The 24,306-nt window shown below is 45.3% G+C and overlaps 1 protein-coding gene across 1 annotated transcript in view; it reads right to left on the bottom strand.

Moving 5' to 3' along the window:
- The window catches only part of COL27A1 (collagen type XXVII alpha 1 chain), a 212,037-nt gene extending 188,743 nt beyond the window's left edge, over positions 1–23,294 (bottom strand). Inside the window, 1 exon segment of the mRNA XM_050907800.1 lies at positions 23,213–23,294. The gene's annotated coding sequence lies outside the window, so the exon portion shown is untranslated.
- Positions 23,295–24,306: the final 1,012 nt, after the last annotated feature.

Genomic DNA, 24,306 nt, shown 5'->3' with positions numbered 1-24,306 from the left:
TTCTTCCACTCGTTCCGGGCTGAAGTTCAAGTGAACCTCTAGATGGGGAGATGGGTTTAAGTTTAAAATTGACAACCCTGCCTGATTTTATCAAAAGTCTCATGATGCTTGGCATATTGCTTAAAACCCCAACTCTTGGAACCTTGTGCAAGAAATTCAACTTCTGCTTAAAAACCCCAAAACCTCTAATTCCATGTAAGCATTCTGCAAACCTGAGACGAGTTCTCTAGACCTTCAGAAATCAGGAGGAAAGAACTATACACGACGTATCATTTAAGTCTCCTTAGTTTTGGGAAACGTATTTATGACTTTTTAAACATCTGGTATTAATAGTGTGTTTCTGGAATCATAATATGAAAATTTTCTTTCAAAACTGTGACTAACTTGTTTGCTTTGAAATTCTGGATATATTAATTTAAAGAAAATTGCAAAAGAAGAGAAAGGGAAATGAAACAGCGGCAAACATTCAAATGTCTTAAACCAGAATGAACTACTTCCTCTCTAAAACAAACTACTGCACTTACTCTGCTGTGGTTTTTGCCCTGCAAAAGACTATGGGTTAGTCAAGATATTCCTGACTGACCTTACAGCCTCTAGAACACGGTAAGTTGTGCAGGGCATAGAGCAGGACCTTGGAGTAAATCCATCTCGAAGTCCTAGTCAATGATCTGCTTTAAAACTGCAGATTGACTCCAAATAATCCCCACAAAATCTGTACCAGCAACCATACCTGAAGCCAATTTACCAACAGTGACTACAATTTAGGGTCCAACAGAGCTGTACCTGTGATCTCTTTCTGGCTTCTCTAACACCATTTACTTTCCAGCACTGGTATTATCTTTCTCTTTTCATCCTTCACATCTCCCCCTCCCTTCTTCCTCTCACACAGTAGCTCTTTCATCTGCTCTCAATAGGTGCTGCTCTACCTAATTAATTGAGGACTTAACAAGTGCACTTTCTAATTAAAGTAAATAAGCCCATGCTTGGAACAGTGGCTCACAGTGTTACCCAGCACTCCTTCCTCAGGAACAGGATATTATGGGCTCCACCTCCTCTGTGCCAAATTAATGCATTAAACTAATAGAGCAGAAGCAAAAAAAGTCTCTTAAAGCATCATTTAGAAAAATGATTCTAAAACATAAAGCAATTCCCAGCCTTGAATCTCTGAAGCCAATGAGATCTATAATATTTGGCAGAAGACCAGGCTTTAGAAAGAGGGGGGGGAATAGATCTAGATTTCAAACCCAAACTCCCATTTGGTGCTTCCAGTGCTCTTGTTGGAGATGACTTAGCACATGGGTTGGGAGGAGGCTGGAGGAAGAGGCAAGGAAACAGAATCACAGGGGAATATTTCTGTTACCTCCTACGGTGCCTAAATGACTTTGTAAGTCTGTCCCGTAATAACACCCAATATTAAGACTGCCCTCCTTCAGAGTCGCTTCTGTGCCACGAACCTGAGATGAAGATTTAGAGGGGCTGTGTGGAAAATGCCCATCTGTCCTCACCCTTGTTCCATATCTGAAGTTATATGCAGGTCTCCACCTCCGTTAAACTGATGGTGATATCCTTAATGTACACAAATGACCCGTAACAGATGCATTTAAAAGAAAACTGATTATTAAATTACACCACTTCCTCCCACTAGGTTAAGCAGGGGCATTCGCTGTCTCTCTTCTGGAAGAGGTCAGACGTGGAAGCATTTGCAAAAGCTGTCCTCAGCTGAAGGAGAAAGTCTGCATTTGTGACTGTCCTACTTGGTGAGAGACAGCAGGACTGGCTTGATGCACTGGAGCAAGGCAGAATAGAGAGGCCAAACACATCAGACAATGTTTTGACAGGGAAGAAAAACACTTTTCCCCCCCAGTGCAACTAGTTAAATGAAGCAGCAGGGGTTCTGGGGGGGTGGTGGGGGTGGTTGGCATCCAACTCAAAGGCCTCTCGTGCAGCGGGAACAGGGCATCGGCTGCACCGTCTGCAAGTCCAGCCTGTGAAAATCCAGGCAAAAGGTAGATTCCCAAAACAAATCAGATCAACCACCGTCTTCCTCTATTACTGAAGACTTTTCTGTAGCAGTAAGGACAAAAACAAAATTCTGAGGATTTCAGAGTATTCTGTAAATAGTCAAAAGTGCTTCCAAACCAGCATTTGAATTTGTGTCTGAATTTGTTTCCACAGATGGGAGCAAGACTGTGTTAGTTTAGGCCTTATGTACCTAAAGTTCATTAAGTCAAAAGAAAGCTTTGTGTCTTTCAGTAGTTTTTGGATGCGCTTACAGGTTTCAATAGCCTGGACAGGGCTACGGGAAGAACTAACAGGAAAGATGGAACAGAGGTGTATGGAGCAATGAGGAGTGTGAAAACAGGGTGACAGAACTGTATTTTGCATCAAATTATTCTCAGCTTGTTGTAAACTCCTGGCTTTGAGCAATTAGTCCAGAAATAAAGATTTGTTTGTATTTTTCACAGTCTCTCCCTGTTGTGGAGACCAGACAGAAAGCCAAAAAAAATTGTGCTCTTCCCACTGCATTTCCTTCAGCAATAAACACCTTCTTCATTTATATATATTTAAGAAAAAAAACCACACAAAAAAGCCAGGAAACTGGAGCTTAAATCTTATTTAGATATATGCAAAATCAGCCTGTGTCCAGGCAGAACAGTTGGGCAGAGCCGGATTCAATCTCTAGTCTTTAATATTAATTTTACCTCAAAATCCTCGTGCGCTTTTGTCTCATGAAACAGTATGAAAAAGAGATCCCTCAAAAATTGAAGTTTGGATCAGCATAGCTGTCACAGCTCATCTGTATGCCAGCCGCACAGCCCTTGATACAACTGCTTCTCCCTTATGCCATGCATCCCGGATATTGTTTATCAACAGTTAGAAGCACAGATGTGTTCACTGAAGTAAATATGATTTTTTTAAACATTATTTTTAAGAAATCAGAAATTATTTTCTATGCATGAGGCTCTCAGTTATGCTCAGTTTTCCAGAGGAAAGCTGCTGTTTTTCAGCAGGTCCAAAGCCTCAAGTTACCCCTTCAAATATGTATCCGCTTGCCTTTCTGTTGGCTAGAATTAAAGCCAAAGGAGAAACAATAACTCTGCTCCAGCCTGACATCCTGAGCTGCGAGAGAGCGAGCGAGAGGCGAAGCAGCTGAGCAGGGAGTACAGTTACACTCAGACTAAAGACCAGCAGCTCCATAAAGTCACTGCGCTTTGTTATTGTGTTAGCACTGGAAGCATTACACGAAAAGCAACATTTCAGTTGCGTTATGTTATTAATTTGGCTAAAAGCCATTGCTTTTTCTAGATCGTCTTAAAATAACTGTTTCGTACTGAAATAGCTTCCTTTCTCCCCAGCCAAATAATAAAAGTAGTTGGGTTTGGGGGTGTGGGGGAGAAAAGGGCCCCAGGTTGTTTCCAGTTTTTAGGCCTATGGAAACTTAACAGAACATACACAAAAGTGATGAAAGTCCAAAGGGCCGGAGTGTTTAGTGCTTATTTTTGTTCCCTCCCTGCCAAAGCAGCAGCAGTTGCCTGTTCTTTCCTTTGAGCCTGGCAACCTGACCACTGGTAGGACAAGCCTCTAGTCTTGGTACCTTCGACGGGGCGTTGGCATCCGGTCACCGCTCCGCTGTCCTGAGCTGATCCTTTTATTCCATGGCATTCACCTCAGATGCATTTCAGCTGGCTTGGTGGCCTTGCTATTAAAATAAAAACCTGGATGAATCACCTTCAGTTTATACACGGAGGGAGTCACAAGTTTGCTGCTCCTGTTAGCCTCTGTTTGTCCCACATGCCAAAATATCCACCCTCTTTTGGGCGTTTCAGCCGCTAGAGTCACCAAAAATGCCCTTCAACAGGGTGAGCATTTTCAAAGTTTACTTTAGCCTTTAAAAAAAAATCCTGACTTCTCCCTGTAGACTTGCTCCTGAGAGCAGCCTCCTCACTAATTTTATTATGTATTTCCAAGTTACTTTTTTTGGAAATCCTTTCTGTTCATTTGATGCTGAAGCAAAAATCCTTGGGTTATTTTTGTTCCGTAAACACTGATATTTGGTCTTGCATTGACCTAAAGCGTAAGGATCTGCTCTTCAGTGAAAAGAAGGTTGGGAAAGGATGGGAACTCAAGATAAACTTCAGATTGTGCTGTTTGAGGCCTCCTCACCAAACCCAAAAGAACAGGAGCCCCAGTTTGTTGTTTCTATTTAAAGCCTGACAAATTCTTTGAGTAAATCTGATTCTGTTCTCCAGGTAGTTATTCCTGCTGCCACTGAAATAGAGTCTTGTGATCATAGGGAAATATGGCATAGAGGTCACTCTGAAACCCCCAAGAGTTTTGTCATCAGCTTAAACAGAGCCAGAATTTTCCTGCAAATCCCTCTGTAGTGGCAATACAGATTTGTTCTGCTAACAGTGAGGCTTGAGGCTGGTAGAAGAAAAGAGGATTATCAGTAACATGTCAACAAAACCACTGCATTAAACAGTGACACCTGGCCAGGACCCAGCCAAGGGGAAAACGTGGCAGAATAGGTAGAATAGAGTTACTACATGAAAGAAACGCTGTGAGCTCAATGCAGCCAACATTCACAGGATCCTGCCTGCCACATTAAACTGCTGTTGATGTACCTAAAGTCACATCCAGTATACAGACTAACCAGCTCGATGACATCAGTACAGGTCTGCAAATCGGGCATAGCTCTGGCAAAATGAATGCAGTCAGACAGAGTAGGAAGCAGCCCCACAGCGAAGCACAGCACGCAATTAAACTGGGAAACCCATTGTTACAGGACATCGTGGAAAGCAATTGGAAAAATCTGTCAATGGGTGTTAAATCCAAAAGGCACTATCACCAGCTGAGAAAACCCCTAGACTGAAGTCACTGGAAAAACACACACGGGTGGAAAATTATCACTATAAACTGGTCATTACCCTCTTCACTAGCTGCTCTTGCTAGGGACAGGAGCACGAGGCTGGACTGACGTACACTACAAGTCCTCCTACTTTCTCAGGGTCTTTGACCCAGGGACAGAGACTGCCTTCACTCCAAATTAGCATTGCTGATTTTTCTAAAGAAGATCAAGGTCAACGTGCAGCTTTGTGCTCTTGCCATTTGACTTTGAAACTACACTACTTTGCCTGCACTACGAGTCCAAAGCACAGGGGCAATACACAGAGGGGATCATTGCCAGGTAAGAGTAGAATCATCCTAACAGTGCATTTGCACGTTACCTGTTAAAGCTTTCTGGGCAGGGACCATCCTGTGGCACAGCCACATCCGACATCTCACATGCATTGCCTGGACATCTGGCTATAGTACATGTGTATTCATTTTTTCGTAAACAGCCAAGTTTAAAAGTGATCTTTCATAGGCCTGCACTTGTTTGCTTCTTGTCCAAGCTAACAAGATCTGTCCCAAAATAGTGAACAAATACATTGCCTTTCATACGACACAAACACACAGACAAACTCCAAACCCCAGAACAGGACCTCTAGAGAGACTCCGAGAAAGCCACAGGTACACACTGCAAAGGAGGCATGAGTATTACATCTGTATGGCATCTGAGCAAAGTGAACCATGGCTCCGGCTGAGTGCAAGGGATGGGCGAGCAGGCCTCGGTCTCTGATCACCGCCCAGTGCAGATCAGGAAACGGATTACTGTCCCCAGGAAAAAAAACAAGGCTGGGAGGGAACAAACCCTCTTGAGCTGTGATCCTTCCAGATCATTAGAACATGCCACTTAATCCTGGGCAAGATGATTAGGAGCACAGAGGTGTCCATCGAGGGACCCATTTTCCCCAAATAATAAGCAAAAGGCTTCTCAGATTGATTCTCCTGTCCCAAGAGCAAGGATTTAGAGACAACAGGGACTTCAGGGGTGGAAGAGACCCATTATAAATGCCAAGATGCTGTCTCTGGCTGCCTCCTGCCTGGACATCTCTTCCTCCCTTAGTCTGTTCTTTCCGACCAGTTTACCTGACTGATGAATACTTTTTTCTCCCAATCCCACAACAAGCAACCTTGGGACCCTCAAAGAAACAAAGGATGTGAACCAAAACTATTTAACCACATTTTTAAGGCAGCAAACGAGCCAACAGAGCCATTTCCCACATGAGAGAAAGAAGGAAAGAGTCTGAACTCAAGGTCTTGCAAAAACACATGTGTCCATCAACTGAAGGAGGACTTTTGTATGTCCTTCACTTTAACATGGCACAACAGTTTAAGGTGGTGATTGGATTTGTACTAGTCAGCCCTTCTTCCTACTACTCTACGGCCAAGAGAAGGATTGATTCTGTGATGGCTTGTGCACCCCACCGCAGAGCTCAGCCCCCCAGGGACCAGTCTCCTCTTCTAGCAGTGATTTCCCATATGCCCTTCCCAGGCTGCTCTGTCTTCTAATCTTCTACTTCTCAGAGACCTTTAAATATATATTTTAAATTCCAACCAGATTCTTGGACTTGGCAGATAAACTGTGGGTCCCATAAGAGTTATATTTTCTTTGAAAGCCTTGAATGAAGTCTTTATAAAAAACTTCATTAATATTGCTACCTATATGCCTGCTCCCCACTTCCTGTGCAAATCCAAACAGATTCTCCACACAGAAAGACTTTTGAAATTCGCATATTTACTTCCCCCAAACAGTGGGAGTGTTACTGAGGAGCTTGTGGTAGAGTCAGTTCACATGTGTGTTGTCCTGCTCAAGTTTAAAAAGATGAAGCCTTCTATTCATTGGAGATGAAAAAAGTAGATGCAAGAGGGGAGGATATAAAGCTGGGGAGATGAGGGCTCTGCAGTTCTGTGCTCTGGCTTCGTGCTGCTGGCAGAATTTGGTCCATTTTTGCAATTAGTTTATACAACAGTAAAGAGTCATTACAGCTAACACAGTACAGTCTGTACAAGGGTGTTAAAGCTGTTTCTGCCAGAATAGTCAAAATTAGTAAAGGAGTTGTTTCAAAAGTATCACAAGACCTTTGTGGTTTTCTTGTGTGGGTTTTTTTTGGTGTTGTTTTTTGGTTTTTTTAAGCAAACAAAACTATTCTGAATTCTGCAGGCTGCAGATGCACACCCCTGGCTTTCAGCACAAGTCATCCACTGAGATCCAACTAGTACCTCAAGAAACTATGCCCACAAAACAAATCCTGCTCCCGCTGCAGTCAGAGGGTGAGCTCCCCTTGCTGAGAAAGGGGTTGGAACGCAACTGGGATGCAGACGGAGTAAAACAGTCTACCAGAGGACAACAGAAATCCAACATCTCATAGTATTTCTAGTTTTAAAAGTCAGCTTCTTCCAGGTTCACTATTCTATCAAAGTTTGAGTAGCAGCAGCAATTAGCTACAGACAGAAAAGGGCAACATGCAGACACCAGGCTGGATAAGAGACAGACAGACAGTGAGTGAAACAGTTGTCTGGGACATAGTCCCAGCTCTATCATTTACTATGCTTTCGATTTCCCTTTTCCAGTGCAAGGCCAAAAGATACGTAACTCTTCATGAAGAGCTCTGCAAGCTACAGCCTACACGCCATGACATGCAAGTAATCCCTCTGAAGACTACTTAAATGTTTAAAATTATTTGTGCTTTTAAATATATCTCAGGGAAAATGATCGGTACAAGAGGAAGCTAGTTAAATCTTTCAGACCTTCACACACACACTCAATATAGAGTGGTCTACAGGGCTAACCAGCCAGGTGTGCACACTCGTAGGACACAAAGCAGTTTAAGACCTCCTTTTATATATTGCTAGAGCCAGCACAATTCAAGGAGGAGATCCCCAAGTAGGCACCAAGCCTCCTACGCCTCTAAATGACTTAGCGTTCTCATTTCCTTTGACCGGGGACACTTTACTGATGGCTTTAGAAATTCTCCTTTGACCAAAACTGTCCAGATGATTGAACCCTTGAGTATACTGCAAGGCTCATATATTTGGGCAGGTGTCTGGAAAGGGCCACAGACTTAATCTTTATTTAAAAAGGATTAAAGATGGGGGATGTTTTGGATATGTCAACAGAACTTCTTTAAAGAGTAGTAGTTTGTTTTAAACTGGGCTGTTTTAATTAAAAGGTGGCAAGCAAAGAAAAACAAAATAGAAAAGAAAATCCATTTGAACTTCTTCAGTGGAAAATTAGATTTTTGATTAAGAGTTGTGTGACCTTTCCTTCCAAAGGAACATCAAAAATTTCTGAACAAAACCCAAAACATGAAATATCTCATGGGAAGTTGTAATCAGTTATTCAAAATCCCTCTGCTCCTCAACAGGCAGCATTCCCAGGCACAAAGCATCCCGCACATCACTACTGCTTGGGGCTCCCATGACACACGAACTGAGATAGGAGTGCATCGGGGAACACTCAGTGCAAACAAGGAGGTCTGCTGAACAACAGCAAAAGCACAACACAAAGGGACACAGAAGAATTGGAATATTCTGGGTTTGAGTTTTCCCTACAAAAATAATTCCTATTGGAAGGAGAATGTTTTCCAACCAGCTTATTTTTAGTTTATTTGTCAAGGATAGTTACAGCCCACTCCAGTTTGTTTGGCGTAAATAATCAAAATTAGAATTGCATCAGATTTTGGCTGCAGGAGGGAGATACAGAGGAGCTGTTTCAACACCATGCTGGGAGAGCTGTCTCCCACCCTCTTAATTCCAGTGCTTCAACCAACTTCCCATTTGCTTGAACACACCTTGCTTTTGCACCATGCAGCTGCAGAAGAGTTATTGGGGAGAGCTGCAGGACAGCTCCGCTCTGCCTCAGGTCACGGCACACACATGCTGTAAGCCACGAGGGCAGACGCTGCACCCTCTGAGCACGGCTGTCATAGCACCAGAAGTCCACAGGAAAGCCACAACCAAGCAGTCTCAGGGATGGATCTTAGTGACGCTTTTATATGATGCACTTCTCCAGGTGGGTGAGGAAGTTATTTCCTTGGCACCTGGAAAGCAGTCCAACCTTCTTCAATAGAAAGCCCACAGAATTATAGAAGGCTGACATAGTTTGGAAATTGCCCTGAAAACCCTCTTTCTTCCATAAAGCCCTCTGTGTTAGGAACTGCCTTGGAAGGTGCCGAGCACCCCACTTAAATCAGAAAGCTTTTCTGGGGCAGAGATTCCATCATGAGGAACTGCTGTATCACAGGACCACAATACCTACCTGTGGCACGTGCTGTGCCCCAACATTTGCAATTGGAAATAACACATTAAATTTGAACTACTGCAACTGTGGATAAGTGTTCAGTTTTTAATGGGAACCCACTGCAATGGGAGAGAAAACTCAAAGAATTAGCCAGTGCTGGAAAGGAACAAAGGCCAGTAATATCTCAGCAGAGAGTATGGGAAGGGTAAATATCCATGTGCAGTGTAGCCAAAGATCATTGTTTAAAAGTCTTTTACAGAACAAATGAAAGGCTGAAATCTTAAGAAGTTTTTTTTTTTCTCCTTTAAGGAAGGAAGAAACATCTGTGGGAAGTATTTATGAGACATAATGCACCTCACATAGTACCCTAAGGGCCATCTTTAGAGTGGAAATAAAGCTTCCATACTAGGAGTTTGTTAACATTGTGACAGGAATCAGATGCAAACACAAAAGCTCACTTGTTCTGTAATGACTTGCAGAGATAAGTGTCCCTTATCAGCAATACTGTTTTCTTTTGGAAAGGAAGGGACTCTGTGTGTACAAGCAGGGGATGGAAGTCAATGAAAACAGAAGGCTGGAGAGGTCTGAATGGGTATTTTGTACTGTAATTCTAGCTTGGGGCTGCTTTTTTGGGTGTGGAAATATCAAACACTGACCTCCCACTGACGGTCCTTGGCAGTGGGATAAGTCGCTCGTTTATTTTTGCTCAGCCACAAAACTGCTGTGTAACATGGCAAGGTCCTTGCAAAGTTACACAGGCCCAATAGATCTCCCAGGCAAACAGCCTGCACCCCAGCACCGCCGCACCCAGCCCTCACATGGCCCTGCTCAAAATATCACCGAGCTCATGCCCACAACCAGGTAATCCCCACAGCGCTCATCAGGCAGCTCTTTCAATTTGGGAAGAAAAGAGGATCTGTGCAGAAGAAAGTTGGGGTGGGAGGGGTAGAGGACACCAAATGCATCCTTCTATTATAGCTGACAAAGCCCTTGCTAACAGGGGCCTTCGGTGGTGATGCCCTACTGCTTCTGACGCAGAAGCCCAAAATGCACCAAGCTGAAACGAACTGCGTGAAAGCATCACACACAGAGGAGAATTGAGGTATGCAGGAACTTTTCTCTATCCAAAGTAGTCACAACATTCTTTTAAACAGGGAGAAAAATGAGGGGGAAAGGGTTTGCGGAGAGGTGACCATCTCTGATCTGAGACTTGCTTGAAGGAATGTGGCTATGGAATCTTCTGGCTCTTGGCTCACGCCTGCTGGCATCTACAAGGAATTTTGTCTTGGTCTTGGAGATGCTTTAATACCAGAGAATGCTCTGTTATAGGCTGACAATACATTAATGAAGTGAGAACCTGGGGAATGCTGGTCTCTTCTCTTGAGCAATGCAAACTCAGAAACTAACATATGGCGTCAAGATTCAGGATAATTAAAGCAGAACCATGACGGCGGGGAGTTCTAGTTAAGTCCGATCAGAACACGAATAGACTTGGCATCTCTGCTCGCAGGAGAGCATTTCAGACCTCTCTGCTGCATCAGGGGATTCAGCCAAATCAACTATACAGCTCTCCCAAGTCCTCACACCACCTGCAGCAGGCCATAGACCTTGACATTTCAGAGACCACCACCATTTCACGGCACACAAACAGCAGCGCAACTTTTGGACGCGTTGTCACCAGATCACAAGAGGTTTGCCCTCCCCCCGCGTTAGCTTGCCTCCCAGTTATTTTATTGGCAGGTCTGAATGTAATGTGGAGCTGTACCACAGTCTGGATAGAAAAGCATGGGATCCATCAGCAGGATACATCAGCAATACTGTGTCAACAGCCCATGGCAGATGATGCAGAAACTCACTTGTTCCCAAGCACGTCATCTCTCTTACAAGGCACTAGCTATGCGTGGTCACATGCTGTTCCATTAGACAGAGGGAGGCTGAAAAGTCTGGATTAAATAAAAGCAAAACAGCTCTGATAACCATCAACGTATCAGTTAACACTGCATTTCCCCACTGGCTTCACATACACAGAGGGGAAAGGGTGCAAGACTAGAGGAAACTTCCACCATTGTCTTGTCAGACGACAGAAGCCAACTTACTGAACAAATGGCTGTGCTGTCAGGTCCCACAGTCAAGTCAACACGGATAATTGGCCAAGATACCATAGCTAAAACTTTACTTTTCGTATTTAAGGCTACCCAGCTCAGCCCCACTCTGCCTCCAGAGCGATCCAGGCTGGAACATCCTCTGAGCAATCATGAGGACATGATTTTTTTTGACCTATGCCAAGTATTGCTGAAAATCCAGTCTGACACTGTGATACATTTCTGCTCCTCCATTGCTAATTCAGCCACTAATACCTACACAGACTCTGTTCCATAAACAAGTCTGAAACTAGACAGGGGGGGATCAAGGGATTTTGTGGGATTCGCATGCTACAGCCAAGGAATGCTCCGACACCATCCACCAGAGACAAAAAAATTAAAAAGACAGGTTCAAGAAAAGACATCCACCAGGAAAGCACTCATGCGCAAAGGAGTGGCTTGAACTTGAAGCAATTGTCACTTTAAAATGCGTTCCCTTCTGCCATGGATTCAGCACTTCTGCTCGCCATTAGCCAGCCATGGAAAGGTAATAGGTCATCATGAAAGAACTGGGCTTTAATAAGCAAAGGCCAGCTCCCTGAGACGGAGATCCTCCTACTCAAGCCTAGAAGGCTTCTGTCAACAGACTGGCAAGCAGGGAAAGAATTAGAACAAACTAGAGCCCCCGTGATCCCATCTGAGACAGCCCGCTGCAGGGAGCAGTCATCTGCTAAGGCAGAGACAGGCGATGGGAGGAAGCTTTCAGACAAAACCGGCGAGGTCTGCTGTGCGGCCGACATCGACTGGTGCATGGTAAAGTGCAAAACATGAGAAATCCATACATTTCTGGGCACCTTGTTTAATTGCTTTTTACAGGCAACTTTATGGAATTTGCTGGATAAACCCTCCCTGTGGAGACAAGTGGGCTGACAGGAGGTTTTCTGTCGGCTGCCTGGCATGCAGCGAGATGGCTTTTTGAGGCCTTCTGGCTACAAACCAGGAGCAACAAGGAAGTCAGGCATTTTGGTGCAAACTTGCTCCCTTCAGTGTGAACCTGATAATGAAAAATAAGGCTCCAGACTGCAGAGGTGACAGGGTCTATGTTTGTGCACCTTGGGACAGGCGGTGGAGGCACTGGGGGAAGATGTGCAGGTAGTTAAATACATAGACAGGAAAATATATTGCTATCTTTGCCAGAAGCCAGCCAGGGCACTTCTGGCTGTGCCATCAGTGCACTGGAATTTGAGGCACAGAACAAGAGGGGAACGCAGGAATAAGCACGTTCCTCTGTTTCCAAGTAGCTGGCATCTGCTTGGAGAAATACCAAAGGCTGAAATAGCTCATCTATGTTAACATATAAACTCCCTACACTTACTTGGTTTGCCCTGGCTTTGTAAAGCAAGGCTTCATGGGGGCTTTGAGAGGTTTTCTTAGTGTTTGACACTGGGCAAAAAGACATTTCAACAGATACACATGACACTAGCTTTTGCACACAATATTTTACTACATAAGGCACAGTATTTGTTTTGCAGCCAGTTACTGAGGAGCAGCCAGCCTGTACCCCAGAGAAACTAACATTGCAATCTCAGATAAAAGCACAAGACTCCAGGTGCTCCAGCATCACTAAACACTTGCAGGAGCTTCATGAGAACCTACATCACCGCAAAGCTGGCTGCAAGCAGACCTTTGATGACACTCTGCAGTGCCAGGATGGCATCTCTACTCACATTGTTAAACAGACGTGAAAATAAACAGTAATAACTTCTCCTGTGAGAAGATATGCACAACATCAGCGTGCCCCTGTCCCGGGCTCTACCAGAACTGTTAGTTCTAGAGGAGACCATAATTTGATTCTTCTTTTAGTGGAGGACTGCTTTTTCTTCCTGGCAGAATTGAAAAGTAGCTTTTCCCTGGAAAACCTGTGGAGCTGTCTCAGAAGCAGAGCTTTCTGAGGTCAAATTTTTGTCTCACTCTGCCCCAAAAATACTCAGAACAGCTGTCACTAACTGGCAACAACAGGCATACCATACTAACCTGTGGGTGAGGGAAGTGGTCTTATCTGACTTATTATATTTAAGAATACAGCATGGGCTGCTTTGAATCAGGCTTTGTTTAGGTAAGACCTCAGAAAAGAAAAAAAGAAAGAAGAAGAAATACAATCTAATCCATTTCAGATTTCACAAGACAATAAACTGCTAGTGCACAAAGAAAACACTCAGAGAGAAAGAATTATTACTGTTCTGAAAATCCATCACTTTACATTTACCCTCGCTTGTCTCTGACTAGAAGAGTAGATTTGAAAAGCCTTACAGGTACAACTGAAACAGGGGTTTTTACTTGTGATGCTTGCCTGAAAACCACCTAACTTCAGAAAACAACTCATGTTTTTCCTAACTCAGAACAAATATTTCAACCCATAGCCATTTATTGGATTTGAGCAAAGGTGAGCTCAAATTGATAAATTTTGCACTGAAATTCAGCTTCCCCCAAAATAAAAGTGGTATCTAGATTTACATTTGAAAGAAGCTAACCCTATGGGATCAGCTGGTTTGCTTCCCTGAGTTGTATTTGCATTGGAATCTGTTTTTGTACTGTTAACACTGCATGACAACCACCGACATTATACAGATTAACTTGTCTCTCAGTGGGTGTATATCTATCACAAGTTACTCTGTCTCTTGGAAGAGAGCAGGGCAGAGCCACTTCATCACAGCCTGGAGGGATCTGGAGAAGTTCCCAAGCAATGTGTGCAAGGAGTTATGTCCTAGGCATTGCCAGCAGCCCACTGGAGGAAAAACAGGTAAAGACACCACTGTCACCTCCCTGGCCAAGCACCATGGTAAGCAGAAGCAGAACGAGCCCTGGCTGCCAGATTACAGCTTCCTCCTATCCCAACACTCCCACCAAACAACAGCATGAGAGCTGAAAAAGCCTGTTCATCTAGGGATCTCCCATAAACTCTTCCCAATTTTGAATGTGGTACCTTCCCTTTATCTCCCCTCCCATCTCTTGGCAGTTTCTGGGGACCTTCTGGCAAAGCCAACACTTCTGGTCATTCTCCTTGTTTGCCTCAGGACTGACTTAGTTTGCCCTGTTTTCCTTCAGCACAAGTTCAAAGTCAGGTCGGTCTCCTATGGAGGCCTTGACCAAGCACGTAGAGTGGGAAGGGGCTTCACAGAAACAGCGCTCTGGTGTATGCCCCCCAGTACGGTGCTTAATCTGCTCCCTCCCCTTTTTACAGTAGTACGATATTTTTAACTTGTGCTCAGTTTGAGATTCACAGACATGTTGCATTATTTTCTGCAGGATTGCAGTGGCAAGTTCTTCCGTCCTGCAATCATGCAGCGGACTGTTCCCGCATATATTCAGTCTTGTTTAGAGAAACACGCAGGGTTTCTTTCTCCTCTAGGAGGGATTCTCTCAAGATCAAGCTGAATCCCTTCTTCCAGCATGGTTGAAGCCTTTCCACTTTGCTGTTACCTGCAACTTTTATAAGACTATGTCCTATCCTATCATGCAGTTCATTAATGCATATATAAAGTGATCCTAAAACCCAGACAAAGCACCACCACACTGTTCTTGACCTCCTTGGAGTCTGGGAGCTTCTTCGTGCCTCCAGCTTGGTGACATTCTCTGAGAGTAATTAGTAATTTGGAAAAATTAACTACACATTGCCGCAATCTACACCATGTTTTTCTAGCTTGTTTACAAGAACATCAAGTACTAAAATGTCAAAAGCCTTACCTACATCATCATCATCTACTGTTTCTCCCCATCCACAAATTTTCGTCCCCATCCCCCTCCTGCCACATCACTGAAGCAAACTTGCTTGATTTAACAGGTTTAATTTTTGACAAAGCCTTGTTATCCCTTAGGCAGTCATAAGCCATTCCCTTATTCCAGAAACCAGAGGCAAGCTATTCTGCTCTGTAGTTCCTGGTTTCTTCCTCCCCCCCTCCCACTTTTTAAAGCCAAATACTAGGTTTGCCCTTTCAGTTCTGTGTAACCTCACTCATCCCCAGGAGTCCTTGAAGGGAGCCAAGAACAAACTGGTGCTCAGAAACCTCTTTGGCACTATTCTGGGTACTTCAGGGTGAATTTTATCCCAGCCAATTATCTAAGTACCTCTAGCGTGAGCCCATGCCATCATCAATGCCTGTGGAGCGTTAACTGAACTAGCAAACTGCAATTGCGCAGGTTTGGATGGACATGCTGAAGTCATGAAATGTTCTGGCATCTTTTAACATTAGCTTCCCTCTGCAGTAGGCAGAGGATAGCTGCCTGTTTGGTCTCATTCACAATGATTCTTCCTTCTACTATTTTTTGGAGGCATGCCTATTTGTCTGATCTAGTTTCTACTTTTTTTTTGTCTTTCCTTTTTGAGTCTCAAAGCACTGAGCAGCTCCCAGCTCAGCTGAGCTGATCTCTTATTATACTCCCTCTGTTTCCTTTGATCAGGATAATTTGCGTTTGTGTCCTTCATAAGTCAGCCTTCAACACATTACAGCAATCAACTGATCTGAGACAAACAAGACAAAAATTACTGTGTTCTGGGAGGTATGTGAAGATACTGGAGGCCATATGTTCCCATCCCTAAGTGGTATGTAACTTATGCTTTCCATCATAAGTTGCTGCTATAGAAGCCTCTTTTATCCGGCTTAAACCTAAGTAGTTTAAGTGTCTCTGCTCCCAACTAGAAGAATAAGGCCAGCATCCCTCGGCTGGAAAAAGGGTGTGATCTGTGGTCAGGGAGGAGCAGCCAGGACATGCCATACATACGGCCCACGTATCCCGTTCAGACTGCAACCATTCATGCAGAAGCAGTCTTGCAAAGTACAGCCTCCTCCTGGGCCACAAAGGTACTTTGGAGCGCTGGAGAAACGCCATGGAGCCACACTGTGCACATGACACTGTGTGTGCATCTGCATTATATAGCCTCCCATCCCTGCATTTATGCTTTCCTTTCCCGCTGTGTTTTGAAAACCCTGCTACCCACTGACAGCAGGCTCCTGTAGCATTGCTTTTTCCACTGTGCACCAAATCCCCCATTGATGGATGGGGAGAGCACTATGAGGTGGGGCATTTTCAGCCTGGTCGTCTATGTGGCTGGGTGAAGGCCAGCACTATCCCCACACTTTCCCTAGTTCATCATCTCACTCCTGTATTAATGCTCAGTCCAAACCCACTTAGGAGCAGTTCATGATCACCTCCATCAACATCTAATCCTTAGTATCTTCTTGCCTTGTGGAACACATCAAGCAATTTTAGGCTAATTCACCTGCCACTGATTTCCCAGCTACGTCCTCTGGTATACACAGAGTCTTCAACTCAGCCTTATTCCAGTTAAAATTCTTCATCTCTCTCCCCCCTCCCAGAAAGCCTCCCCACCATGTCTTTGATTGCTGCGAACCGCCACCTTCCCAGCCTTCCTGCCAACAGCCTGGCCAGTGCTTTGACTCAGCTTGCTCCCTGCTCCCGGACTAGACCCAAGTGCAATAACTGCACGGGGTTTACCACTCCAAGAACACGCCTCTCATATTCCCCTACCGTGCCGAAATCCCCGTTCTCCACCCGCCAAAATCCCCATTCAGGTCCACGCGTTAGCTCATAGCCAGATTACTGCAACCGCCTTTCCTCTGGCCTTGGCAGACAGTTTTGCCTCAGCGCGTATCTGCCTGGAACAGTACCATAAAGATTTCTTCTAATGTTTGCCTTTCTCCTGTGTAATTCCTCCTTTTGCATTTATCTTTTGATTTCGTCTACTGCACCAAAGCAAAGCCACTTCCCCGCACCCTGAAGGACCCTTCAGAGCCCCACCATAAACAGCAGCAAAGCGTACCACTCTCCTTCCTCAAAGCTTTTGCAGCTCTTTCCTCTGATATCTTCCCCCCCCCCCGCCCCCGCAAACAGCCAGGCTGCTGGTGTGCCAAGGCCATTGCTTCTTCTGAAAAACAGTTTGCTCTGTTGCTCTTGGTGCTCCCGTGCTCAGTTTGCCCGTGCCCTTATCGTTGTACGCTTTGACTGCAGGCACCATCGCTTTGTTCAGGCAGTCCCTGTCTGCGAGAGCCCTCCTTACTGCAGTAACATAGCTGATAAACTACGGTTTAGGAAGATTTGTGCATCCAAACAAACTCAAATTTCTTCCATCTTCCTTGTAAAGGAAAAATTCATCCAATGCAATTTCTTTTTATGAGGCCAGCTTTTACAGACCCTCCAGCTCTCGTTATGGAAAATAAGTGGAAACTCCTGGCAGGGGATTATATTTTTTGTTGTTTTTTTAATATATATGAGCAAAAGCATATATTATGCTCTGCCTACAAAGGCTTTGCCAACAAAATTTGCTGATGCTTGCAAAACTATAGGACAGTTGTCCAAATGCCTGCCACTTGCTACTCGTAGACAGTCATGAATTGTCCTTCTTGCTGACAAGTTAATGTTGCATCATAAACTGCCCATATGAAGTTGTTGCTATAACACATGACTGAATTCAATATGTCAGAAAAATGATTAATTGCCCTAGAGATTTGGATCTTTAAAAATAGCAGAAATTCAAAAGCCCGATGTTCTTTATTCTGATGCTGGTAGAATTTACATCATGGTTAATAAATAACAGGCCTCCTTCAGAAATTAGGTCATTAGATTATTCTATTTGCAAACAAAAATTCAATCAGATGGAACTGGTAATGTCTAGGATACATAGACTAGACAACAGTGACATCTCAAATGCTTATGGGGATTATTTCAAGGAAATCTTGGTCTGACTCACTGTGCAAATCAGTGGCACCCACCTGGCCAAGCCACCTCCGAGGGGCAAATTTACCCCCATCCGCTGCTCGCTGGCCCTGAGCCAAAGGGATCTATACTTTTAGCATTTGAGACTGCAACTGCAAGAGGTTCTTCCAACCCTGTCTGCATTGTACAGTATCATTACTATAAATATGCTCTGAACTCACCTATTCTCCATGCATTTTGCTGCTTTTTATGTAGCTACAATGCCCAAGAACACCATAATAAAAAAAGCTAGTTCCAGGACTAAACGCATTATGTTGAGTACTCCTCTCTGGTGCTCCTCTGGTGAGCACGGCCATGCAGCACTGCAACAAAAACCCAGCCTCCCTCCACCTTCCCCAAAATAACCAAGTGATTGCACAATAACTTGGTTATTGCACCAAGTGATTGCAAACTTGCCCACCCCAAATGTGATGCACTTTCCCCAGTGCATCAAAAGCCACCCAGCCATAACATAGATGACCTTTGCCAGTGCTCGACAGTGAGTCTGCAGAGGGAGACGCTTCTGGTGGGATGCTCAGGCAAACCTAGAGACAGGCAGGAAGGGGCCACATTGCCCTTCCTGAGCCAATTCTGACCGTTTCCACATACCTCTCATTCACAGAGCAGTCTTCCCAGACCCAGCACCCCACTAGAAGCCTGGGAAGAGCTGCTGTTGCCAGGAGGCGCACGGAAAAATAAAAGCCAATTATAAGTGATGGCTAGGCTGACAGCAAGTACTTTTAATACAACCACCACACACGAATGCCAATACACTGGATTGAGTCCCTTTCTCATCAGCCCTTTGTATGCTGCAGGCTGTCAAGGGGAGCACGGCCCCCAGCATGACAGAGCCTGACCTCAGGACTGCGTTGCTCAGGGTGTGGGGTGGGGGAATCGGTGCTCTGAGGCTGCGGGAAGCAGATGCAGATAAAAATCAACTGGGACATTACCAGTTTATTAAGCCGGTACCTTCTGTCTCGGTTTCATTTCTCAAAAGTCCTGGCAATGGAGGAAGAATCAATAGTTCCCCAGTGTTAGAGGATGCTTTGGCCACTCAGAAGAGAACAGGCTGCTTTTACCAATAGCACACCTATTCCCAAGAGCTACGGGGAAATTTGGCACATAAATACAATTGATTGAATGGCTTTGTCATAGTATAGACCCAGGCCCACACCGGGGGGAGGAGAGGGAAGCCCCCTGGGGCCCGCATGAGACCTTGTCTCCCGCAAACAGGCATGGAGCATCCCATGGGGACAGAGGGGAGTTGCACGCAGGGCTCTCCATCACTGCTGCTCCTGCCCTGGGGCCAGCGCTGGTTCCGACAGCAACTGTCACACGAGCCTTGATGTTAAACAATACATCTGTCAGTCTGCAGCACTCCGCCTGGGCTTTAACAGGCCTTTATAGCCCAAGACACCAGAAAACAGGACACACTAGCTCTTGGGACAGAGGGCTTTTTCCTGTTTTCTCTTTAAAATGCCTCCCTGCTTCTCTACAGGCAGAGGAAGGTTGGTAAATAGACCCCGTGCTAGTACAGAAACACAAGTCTGGCCTGTACCTGGGTTGTTTTTTTAGAAATGCTCTCCACTGAGGCTTTTCTGTTCCCTCCAGTCTCCACATCGGGACCCCAAGCTTTGGCCAAGCCTCTGCTCCTAACACTTTTTTGTTTTCTTAAATGGACTGAGGAGGCCTTTCATAAAGTTCACGTGGGGAAAACACATCCATCCCAGGGTCCAAGCGGGTTTTCAGCTCAGCCCCTCGCTCACATCGCCAGCAAGCCCATCTCATGACAATGCCCAGGGCTCGAAGAACCACATACATGCACAAACCCCCCTTTCTGTGAAGCTTTTTTGCATGCATAGGGCTGCTAGGAATTAAAGCAATTCTCTCGCCACAGCTCTCTGGGTGACAGGAGACAAGCGTGAGGCGCTCCCTCTGCTGACTGCAGAGAGCCTCTGCCAGCCTGCTGCTGATGTGGTCTCTGGAGAACGTCGTATTTAAGACATTTTCCCCCATTATTTTCAAGTCCGGGCACTTAAGTGTGAAGGTAAGTACCTGTTTTTGCAAGTGCCCTGTAGTTTTTCCAGCCTTGGAAAAGTGTTGAAGGCAATGTTTAAAATAAATGGATAGAAGCACTTCTCTATCAGATTAATGTTTCAGACCTGGGTTATTCCACATTATGACAACTATCCTGCCGTATGATTATTTCTTTTCAACATTTCTGCAAGTCCTTCTGCCCAAGGACCTCAAAGCATTGCAGTCTTAGGCACGTGGCACATCCTAGCACCATCAGATTAGCATCATCTACCCACGTCAATGACTGGGAGGGGAAAAACAGGCAGAAGTGACAGTGAGAACTGGAATGAGAACTCAAAACCACCAGTGTCTCCTCTGCAGGTCTCTTCCAAGGCTAGGTACATTCCTTTTTACAGAGTTCGTTTTTTTGTTCAGATGGGGAGAATCATGGCAGAAAAGCAAACCAACCCTACCCTGCCCAAACCTTACACCAACACTTCTGACACCCAGACTGTCTTCTGGGCCTCTAACACCTTTAAGACTGCTTCCTCTTCTTGGACCCAGTCGAATGCAGAAGCAGAACTGCCATTAAAAACAAAACACCCCATGCCCTATGGTTTTTCCAGCTCAACATACCAGTAGAAGATAGCTTGAGAAACACAGGAACTGCCAAACATAGCAAATACTGGTGCACTGCTGGAGCTCAACACCTTGCCTCCAGAAGCAGCCTTAGCTTTCACTAGTGGGGCAACAATGCCTGCTATGAAGAGCAGTTGCATATTTAACAGATTTTAGACCATTTATGTGCTTTAAACTGTTTATTTCCATCTGACACAAACTGATCTCCTTCTCTTTCATCATGTCTATCCTAGGCACTATAACTGGAAGGGTTATTACTCTTAACACAGAGGCCTCTTCTGAGTCCTCCTCAACACCCGATCTCAGGTCTCACCCTGGTCTCTTACCCAGTAATGCCGCTCCCTCCCACACCTTCCCATTTGCTTGAGTATTTTTTGAAGAGTAAGTTCTCACTGCTGATGAAGGCAGGCACAATGAAGTCCAGCAATGCTTGCTTTACAGGGCAACGCATCCTGACTCAACAAACACAGGTCCTAGGACTAACTCCGACTCTGTTGCATGGACCTGGGTAGGCAACTTCTCCATCTGCTATGTTAGATTTCCATCAGGAGTTGGGCGCTCAGGGGCAGGAACAGAAATGAGGAAGGAGGCAGCAAGGAGATACAGAAACACCTAGAAAGTAAACCGTTTGCTGCAAAATAATTCAGTAAAGTCACAAATAAGCCCAGCAAAATGAGTTGTCTTTCCTGGCTGTCCAGTTGCAGCCACCTCCCAGGATGCACGAAACATCAGCACGGGATGGAGATGGGTTTCCCAGAAGCCCATGTCAGAAGGGACAGGGCGTGGAGGCAGTGGAGAGCATTTGGTGTCCCAGAGGAGCTCCCACACATACTGCTCCGAAAGCTGACCTTACAGTCCTCCCCACCGACAGTTGATAAGAAAAGCGGGGAGATGGGGAGGGGTAAATTTAATAATGAGGGGGGTTTCCCTCCTGTAAAGACAAGTGGGGGACCACAGAAATGAGAAGTGAAGCTCAACACAGAGGTGGAGTCTGCCTGAAAACTGGCACGACGCATCGCTGGACTGAAAGATTTCAGTTTTCACATGCTCCATTTTTCCAACCCAAAAAGATGAAATTTTCCACAGAAGCAGATGCTTTTCTTGAAAGATTTCTTTGAGTAGAAATGCCAAATTCTCCATCAGGAAACTGTTCTGATGGAAGCATTTTCAACAAGCCCGGTTCAAGGTCTATTTCAGGACTAGCCTTTGCTGGCCTGAGTCAGTTCTTTAACTCATCACGGGTTGTTTTTCCTGCCATTACGTACTTTTAAATTGAGAGTGTCTCCGTTTTAACTGAGCTCCTGCTACTGTTTAAACAAGGCCTTGTTCTGAGTCAGGTCGTGAACGCAGGAGCCCTGGCACAGCTCAGCCCGGCATGACCAGGGGCTGCCAGGCAGCAATCGCCTCCCGGTAGGGAATCCCCTTCCCAGCAGGAGTGTGGCTGTTGCACAGGGATTGCTCATCCCTCCGCAAGTGGACACACTTTTTTCCAACCCCCCCTCTGAAAATCCAACCATTTTAAACCTAAAACTGCATTTTCAGCCTACTCCACCCATTTCCAGAGTGATGTCAGAAGAGTTTAAAACCATTGTCTGGTTCCACAGGGTCATTTCCACTCACGTTGCCACTGATGAGCTGGGAATTATTTCTTTACTCTCAATTTCAGCTCAATATTCCGCTGCATTCATGTTGCATCCCCTGCCCTCCAAGAGCAGGAGGAGGAGGGCGCCATGAAGCAGCAGATGCCACCAGGACAGCAGGGTACGGCATCTGGCTCTGCACAGCATCAAACAGCCTGGGATGCTCCACCATGTCTCCAGGCCTCGCTCCAGTGTTCGGCCACCCTTCGCAGGGAGGGCTTTTACCAAACACCTAATTGCATTTTCCATCGCTGCAATGCGATTTGGGCAAGGTGAGCTGTAGGCTGGCCGGGGGCCCCGTATCCCTGCCTTCTGCACACGGACTGGAGCCTTCATGGCTCTTCGACAGGAGACGGGGTAAAGTGTCTCAGCTGCACAGAAACCTCAAGCCTTCTCCAAGACCTGCAGCAACAGGACCTGAGTAAGTGCTGCTAGGAGACACATTTCATACCTTTAATTTCAGCCACTTTGCTGCTTTGGATGTTGGCAGACATTAATTAACAGGGCAGGGTCCCATAGCACTAGCCTGCAGTGACAGTGGCAACCTCTGCCTTGATCCACACGACGGAGAAGCATCCGGCAGGAATTTAACAAATGCCAACAAATTGCTCCCCATCGAGAAAACCGCCTGCAATTAGCACTGCTGCATGCAGTCGTGCGGACACCCACAAAACACGCTGCCACAGCCATCCCCCCTCTGGCAGGTCCTGCTCTGCACCAGGGAGGTGGTGGCTACGTTTTCCAGCATGTCATCCTTTCCCGGTGCTCCTACCAGCTTCTCCCAGGCGTGAGCAGAGGATTTGTGGCCTCGGGTTGCCCTCTCGTGGTGCAGCTCAAGTGAGCCATTGCAGCAGTTTTCAATATTTTTCCCCCATGCTGGAAGCATGGATCTCCACATCATGCATCCAGACCTACTGACATCAATTTTCCTTAGTTACCTTCTCGGACCACTTCAAAGCGGTGCACAGATCCATTGCTGAAGTCGGCTGTGCTGAGCTGTACACGTTCTGCAGCTTAGAACAACATTCTTCCACTCAATGCTGTTTTTCATAGAAACAATTAAAAAAATCTGTGTGTAAGTGGATTGGATTTCCAATAAAACCTCAAGCCAAAAACTATTTAAAAGTTTGTTTTAAAAAAACCAAAACACAAATCAAAACAAACTCTGCTTTAGCCAAGAACTGAACCAAAAAGTTCTTGTCCCTCCCCAAATAAGTCCTATGAAACACTAGATCCTTTCAAACCAAAAATGAAAGCTGTACCACAAAGAAAGATTACTTTTCACTTTTATCATTTCAAGGTACAAAGACACTTCATCTTTTATTGGACTGGCTCTTGGTTTAAATTAGAATTTGTTTTAATAGAAATATTGTTCTCTTCACTCAGCAGTATAAGCGTACTAGAGTGGGAGATCGATAATGTCGGCAGCTGTTAGACTCCCCCAGATCTGTCATTTAGGCAGATAGGTTAATTCACAGCATTACCTAGAAGTGAGTTAAATACATCTCTGCAGGAGATGATAGACACTGGGTCCACTGAGTCTTGGGCCTCCTGAGCTAAATTCCTCACAACCTAGGTGACATACCACTGCAGCCAGCGCATTGTATCAAATATATCATCTCAAATTTATAGGTGTTTCCAGGAGATGTTTCCCCAGCATTGGGCCAGACAGGCTGCCAGCTTGCAGCTGTGATCGTTCACTGTAGCACAACCTCAAAAGCTGGACCAAAGAGGACTCTAATTCAGTGTCCTGTCTCCAGCAGTGGCCACCAGCAGATGTTTAGAGAAACCAGGCAAGAACAGGCACATTTGCAGCCACCCCTCCCTTGGCACAACCCCATGATGGTTTGCTACTTAAATACATGTATTTACACATCAGAACACCCATTGAGGTCGGGCAAATCACATGGAGACCACATCTTTAGAGCTTCACATCCTGCAACGCTCTTGTTTGCAAGGCCTTGAAGCAAGTCCATGCATCTGTCTGCAGTTCACTGCACCTCTTCAACATTCTCTAGAAACCTATAATCAC

The sequence above is a fragment of the Gymnogyps californianus genome, chromosome 18, assembly GCF_018139145.2.
Source record: "Gymnogyps californianus isolate 813 chromosome 18, ASM1813914v2, whole genome shotgun sequence".
NCBI classification, from domain to species: Eukaryota; Metazoa; Chordata; class Aves; order Accipitriformes; family Cathartidae; genus Gymnogyps; species Gymnogyps californianus.
The sequence above is the reverse complement of the archived record's forward strand: the minus strand, read 5'-3'. Positions and strand labels throughout refer to the sequence as shown.